This window comes from Psammomys obesus, unplaced genomic scaffold (assembly GCF_907164565.1).
Source record: "Psammomys obesus unplaced genomic scaffold, mPsaObe1.curated_primary_1811, whole genome shotgun sequence".
Lineage (NCBI taxonomy): Eukaryota > Metazoa > Chordata > Mammalia > Rodentia > Muridae > Psammomys > Psammomys obesus.
This window is the reverse complement of record NW_026591086.1, coordinates 52,697,304-52,703,215: the sequence shown is the minus strand read 5'-3', so window position 1 is coordinate 52,703,215 and position 5,912 is coordinate 52,697,304. Positions and strand designations below refer to the sequence as shown.

The 5,912-nt window shown below is 40.5% G+C and overlaps 1 non-coding gene across 1 annotated transcript; it reads left to right on the top strand.

Moving 5' to 3' along the window:
• Window positions 1-3,667: 3,667 nt before the first annotated feature.
• LOC129679052 (U6 spliceosomal RNA) lies at window positions 3,668-3,771 on the top strand. Its single transcript, XR_008720483.1, has one exon. It is a non-coding gene; the product is annotated as a U6 spliceosomal RNA (small nuclear RNA).
• The last annotated feature ends 2,141 nt before the right edge of the window (window positions 3,772-5,912 follow it).

The window sequence follows — 5,912 nt, the reverse complement described above, 5'->3', positions numbered from 1 at the left end:
ACTTCTATGGGAGTAGTTTCTAGCTAGCAGCTCAATTTAATTACAAATTAAATCAGTTCTTTCTAACACATCGTCACTTTTTCTTTTAAAAAGAAGGACCTAAAATTGATCAAAAGTTTTCTGTCTTCCTGCTTCATGAAATGCACATGTAGCTTTCTCTGCGACCCATAGCCTCACTCCTCTGCTGACTTCCTGGTGTCAGTCATTCTTGCTACAAGTTTTTCTTCATGCCTCCCCCACCCTTGCTCTCCAAGCTTAATAGTGAGAAGCTGACCTCTGCTTCTTCTTGCTGAAATCACTTTAAAATTCCCATTGCCATCACCTTGACACCTGAACTCAGTACTTCACAAGACTATTCAAATAGTTTCTTAGGCGGTTTGTCTTGTTCCTGTTTCTGACCTCTCTCGTATTTTCTAGCATGTCTTATTCTTCTTTACCTAACTCATTTAAATACACAAGCTGCTTCAACATTTCTCCAAAATGCAAAACAATTACTTTCATATTCTGTATTATGTCCTTCTGTCTGACTCTGCCCTAAACTGTACCCTCACTGACTCATTCAGCTGAGTGCTGTGGGTACTAGCTGCCCCGAGGCCTGGCTGGGAGCTTGGCAAGCACATTCTAATGAAGTTCTGGCTTCAACAAAAAAATGACATTTGGTGCGGACAAGTTCATAAAATAAAGCTTCTCAAAAGCTGGCATCTGTGGCTGTCAGAGTTTTCTCAATACCAAGGGTAGCTTTTTCTGCAATCACTAGTTCACTTATTTCCTCCATGAAACTTCTTCAACCACTCTGCCCTTTTTCATCCTCCTATTATTTCATCTAGAATCTTTGCTTATGATAATCAGGATCATTTTTATTAACTGAAGGTAACTTTACCCCACAGCCCAGCATGGGCTATCTAGCAGCACTTGTAAGACATCTTCAGTACTCATAACAACAAGGACTGCTGTTGGCCCTCAATGGGTAGAGGCCAAGATGCTGCTGTCTAAACACATGAGATGGTCAGTGCAATGTATACTTTCTAGCCCCAAATATCAATTGTACCAAGTCACCTATGACTATAAACTTTCCTTTTGATGAAATTAATGAAGTCAAAACTTTACTTTTCTTTTTTTTTTTTTATATTAATTATAGTTTATTCACTTTGTATTCAAGCTGTAGCCCCTCCCTCATTCCTTCCCAATACCACCCTCCCTCCCTCATCTCCTCCCATGCTCCTCTCTAAGTCCACTGATAGGGGAGGTTCTCCTCCCCTTCCATCTGACCCTAGCCTATCAGGTCTCATCAGGACTTGCTGCATTGTCTTCCTCTGTGGCCTGGTAAGGCTGCTCTTTCCTCAGGGGGAGGTGATCAAGAGCCAGCCACTGAGTTCATGTCAGTGACAGTTCTTGCTCCTCTTACTAGGGTACCTACTTGGATACTGAGCTGCCAAGGACTACATCTGTGCAGGGGTTCTAGGTTATCTCCATGCATGGTCCTTGGTTAGAGTATCAGTCTCAGAATAGACTGCTGGGCCCAGATTTTTTGGTTCTGTTGCTCTCCTTGTGGAGCTCCTGTCCCCTCCAGGTATTTTTATCTCTCCCTTCTTTCATAAGATTCCCTGCACTCTTCCCAAAGTTTGGCTATGAGTCTCAGCATCTGCTTTGATACCCAGCTGGGTAGAGTCTTTCAGAGGCTTCTGTGGTAGGCTCCTATCCTATTTCCTGTTTTCTCCCTCTTCCAATGTCTGTCCCATTTGCCTTTCTGAGTGACTATTGATCATCTTACCCAGGGTCCTCCTTCTTGCTTAGCTTCTTTAGTTGTACAGATTTTAGTATGTTAATCCCATATTATATGTCTAATATCCACTTATAAATGAGTATATACTCATTATGTGAGTCTTTCTGCTTCTGGGATACTTCACTCAGGATGATCTTTTCTAGTTCCCACCATTTGCCTGCAAATTTCATGATTTCCTTGTTTTTAATTGCTGAGTAGTATTCCATTGTGTAAATGTACCACAAATACCTGACTGTGAAGTGTTGAGTGGTATCCATCTAAAAATAGCTCAACACTAAGTCCCTGGAACAAACGGATGTTACCTTATTTGGAAAAAAGAGAATTCACAGATGTAGTCAAAGGTCTTCAAGAGAAGATGTCATCTTAGATTCTCCAGGAAGAGCCTAAATCCAACAACAGTCCTACTAAGATAACAGAGGAAAGACCCAGAGAGGGCAGATACCCAGAGAAAGCACAGACAGATTGGAACCAGGCAGCCACAGTGAGTCACAGAACAGGAGATGAAAGGACAGAGGCAACGATTAAGGTGATATGGCCAAAAGCCAGGGAAGAGGAAGACTGCTCAAGTCACCAGAAATTGTGAGAGATAAAGAGGAAGTGTCTGATCTGGAGCCTTTGGAGAGAATTCAGCCTTTGGGTGTCTTGACTTTAGATTTCTGTGTTCAGAACTGTGGGAAATGCCATTTCTGTTATTCTGAGCTGTGAAGTTAGTGTGCCATTGTTATGCAGGTGTCAGGGAACCAACATACTTAGGAAGTGCAGAGCCTCAGCCATAACTCCTTTACAAATGCTTTGTATATTGCGAGAAAACTGCCGTGCTGCTTTGTAGAAGTTTGAATATGCCTTTTGACAAAACTTAAATTGGCATTCCTATAGTGCATTGCAACTTCTTTTGATGTCATAGGATATTGTGAAACTCCTGGAGAAAGCCTCTTTGCATTGACCTAAGCAGTCATTAATTTATTTCAAATGCACTCCAAATAGATAGACTGTAATGGACACTTCAAATGCCCTATTAAACATATTCTCCATAAAATATTGCAGTTGAGAGACTGGCTCAGAATAATGCAGCTTGCAGCAGCATCCGCTTTAATCTCTAGATGGCACCATGTTATAAGGAATCAAACTGCGGCCTGATTACAATTTTCATATAACATGCTGGCAACGAAGAACTCTTTCTTGAAAAAAAAAAAAAGTTCAGGAATTAGGTACAGTTGTGATGAAAGCTTTATTTCACTAAATATGGGTAGGTGTCTAATTGTTGCAAGACTATAGATAGAGGAGTCAATAGAGAAATTTAGTCTCCAAAACATTCTAGTCCACAGGAAAGAGAGCATCAGTCAAATTCATCTTTGAGTTATTTTGCATAAATGTTGGAGAATATATAAAAACAAATGTGTCATCATCAGGATTTCCCAATGAGATTGCACATTTGCCTTCTGAGTTTATTTCTGACAGTCATAACTAAAGGCTAATAGTTGACTGCTTGCATTTGCTTTGAATATAAGCAAGACTGAAAATTTTTCATGATTTTCATTAGTAAAACTTCAATTTCAGTCCCAGCAGAAAAGAGACAAATATGCTTGTGTCATATCTTCCTTAATTCACCTTTTTATTTTTTAAACATTCTTCTCCTCTTTTAGCCTGGTGTCTCCAGTGGTTAGACTGGAAGACCTGAAATTTTCTTTTAAAGTTTTGAAGACCTTAGTTAGCCAGCTGAAAATCTGCATGTCTTCCTTCTCCACTTTCACAGAATTTGGACCACTCCTTATATACATTTTCAGTTTATGTTTTGTATTCTATTTATTTGCATATAGATATTTTCTTCTTCACAATATCACACACCCTTGTATGTGCAGCAGAAGTTCCAGCTTGCTTACCTTTATGTATATGGAGGCATTTATACTAAATTTGAAATGATATGGAGAAGATTAGCAGGGCCCTTGGACAAGAATGGCATACAGATTTATGAAAAATTACCTATTTAAAAAAATTATAGACATACACAAAAATTTAAAAGGGCAATATAATAAAGGTTCCACATAGGATTTGAGGGTATGAAATTGAATTGTGATATGAATGAAGAAGAGTATGTATCTGTCTGATGCAAGACATTTCATAGAGAGGGTAGTAATATAAAGTGAAGAAGTAGAAGCTTGGCTGCTGTGTTTCAAGAATACAAGTAAGGCTAGAGTGGGTGAGTGACAGAAACTAGCTGGTTTGGCTGTGGAAGAAATTTTACTTAGGTAATTAAGGATCTTGTAATACCTGGCAATGTCTCTGAATGTTGGTGGAGGAAGAAAGTCCTTGTCCTGGAGCAATAGTGATGGAGGAAGGAAAAGTGGTCATTGTGGCCAGTCCTTGAGTTAGGGTTTTCAGAGTGTGGTCATGAGATTCCTGTAAAGAATAAAAGGTCAATTAAAAAAAAAAAAAAAAGACTCAAGGCACTTTTGTTAGGTCACCTGGAAAAAAATGGAGTAGTGCTCATTGAGATGATTAATAAATGAAAATAAAATGTAGACATGGACACAGGGAAGCTTTCTTTTCGAGATGATAAGGATGTAAGCATGTATGCATGCTAACAGAAATGATGGCGGGAACTGAAAGAACAGAAAAGAGGACAGAGGTGTGTGCATTTACTGGGTGTGCAGGCTGTGGTGTCATACAAGGGCTGCCTCAGGAAGATCACCCTGTGCCCAAGGAAGAAACACAAAGGGTTACAGATCCAGCAGGGAGGGCTAGGTTCTTTGAGTATGTGCCCAGTAGTGGCATAGATCCTACTATTGACGATACTATGTAAGTGCTTCACATGCCATGCAGAAACAGGCTGACTGAGAAGCATCATCCCTCTTGGTATAAAATGGAAGTCTCTGGACTCAGGTTGGTCTTGGGATGTTTTGCCTCAAGCTGTGCATGTGATGTTTTGTCCAGGTTGGCTTATGAGAGGGCATGTGATATTTTGCTCTCTCAGGTGAGAGCTGTGACTTTGGCCAGCTGAGAACATCTGTAGGTAGACTTTGAGGAGAGGAGATATGGCAGAGTGAGACATTGCTTTTTGGATAGACATTGTTGCATCATGCTTCGACACCTTGCTTCACAGAGTGAAACATTCCAGAGAACTTCTCCAGGTAATCCAACTGAGTCTTTCAGCTTTAGTTGCTTCGTGTTGGCCTTTGGACTGGACTGCTGGTATCCTGACAACTGAGTCTGGTAATCACCTCATGACCCACTGACCCTGATCAGCAGGAAATAGATAAAGAGAACTGCAGCCCTTTTCCCTATTAATCTCCTACGTAAGGTTGCAGGGGTTTGGAAGGGAGGTAAAGGTGCTTAAGAACCCTAAATAAAGTAGGTTTGGAGAAAAATCTAAGCCTACATTGTGTAGCTTTCATGCTATCAAAAGGTTCTATGTATTCCACTACAGGAGAAAAGTAATCAGTGCTAATACCCCATTATGAATCATGCAAGGTACAATAACCACTGGCCTGATAAAAATATACTCATTGGAGCAATCATGGCAACGGTGTTTTGCGAGTAATCAACGGCTTAGATTTAAGGTGCACTCTACAAGACAGAACACAGATTGATATTGCTAATGGGCCCAGAACCCATGACTGGGTAGATCATAGGTTCTCTGAGAGAACTTATTACTATTTTTCTACTAATTGGATATAGTGGTAAACGTCTCTCTAAAGCCTTAGCTTTATAAGTTAATAGAGCTCTCTACCCTTTCAGAGAAGCTCATTTTTTGCAGGAGATGATGATCAATACCTAGACTCCCCACATGGTCAAAATTTGGAGAATAAGAAACTATAGCATGTTCTGAACCAAATGGGACTCACACATCACATCTCCTATGGCTTAGTGCTCAGGAATCATGGAAAATGGTGCAGAAACACTGTAAGAGCCAGAGGTATTAGACTGTTTTACAGATGTGACAGGATCACTGGCCATATAAACTCATAGTGGCTTTGACTGTATGTACAAGACATGAGAAGATCAAGCTCCCCAAGTTCCAGTGTGGATGGGTGAGGACTCATGATATCCCATATCTATCTAAGGAGTTGACAATTGATGGCTGCTGGAGGAGGGGGAGGCATTTTCTTTGGATGCAGCCCTGAGAGCCTGC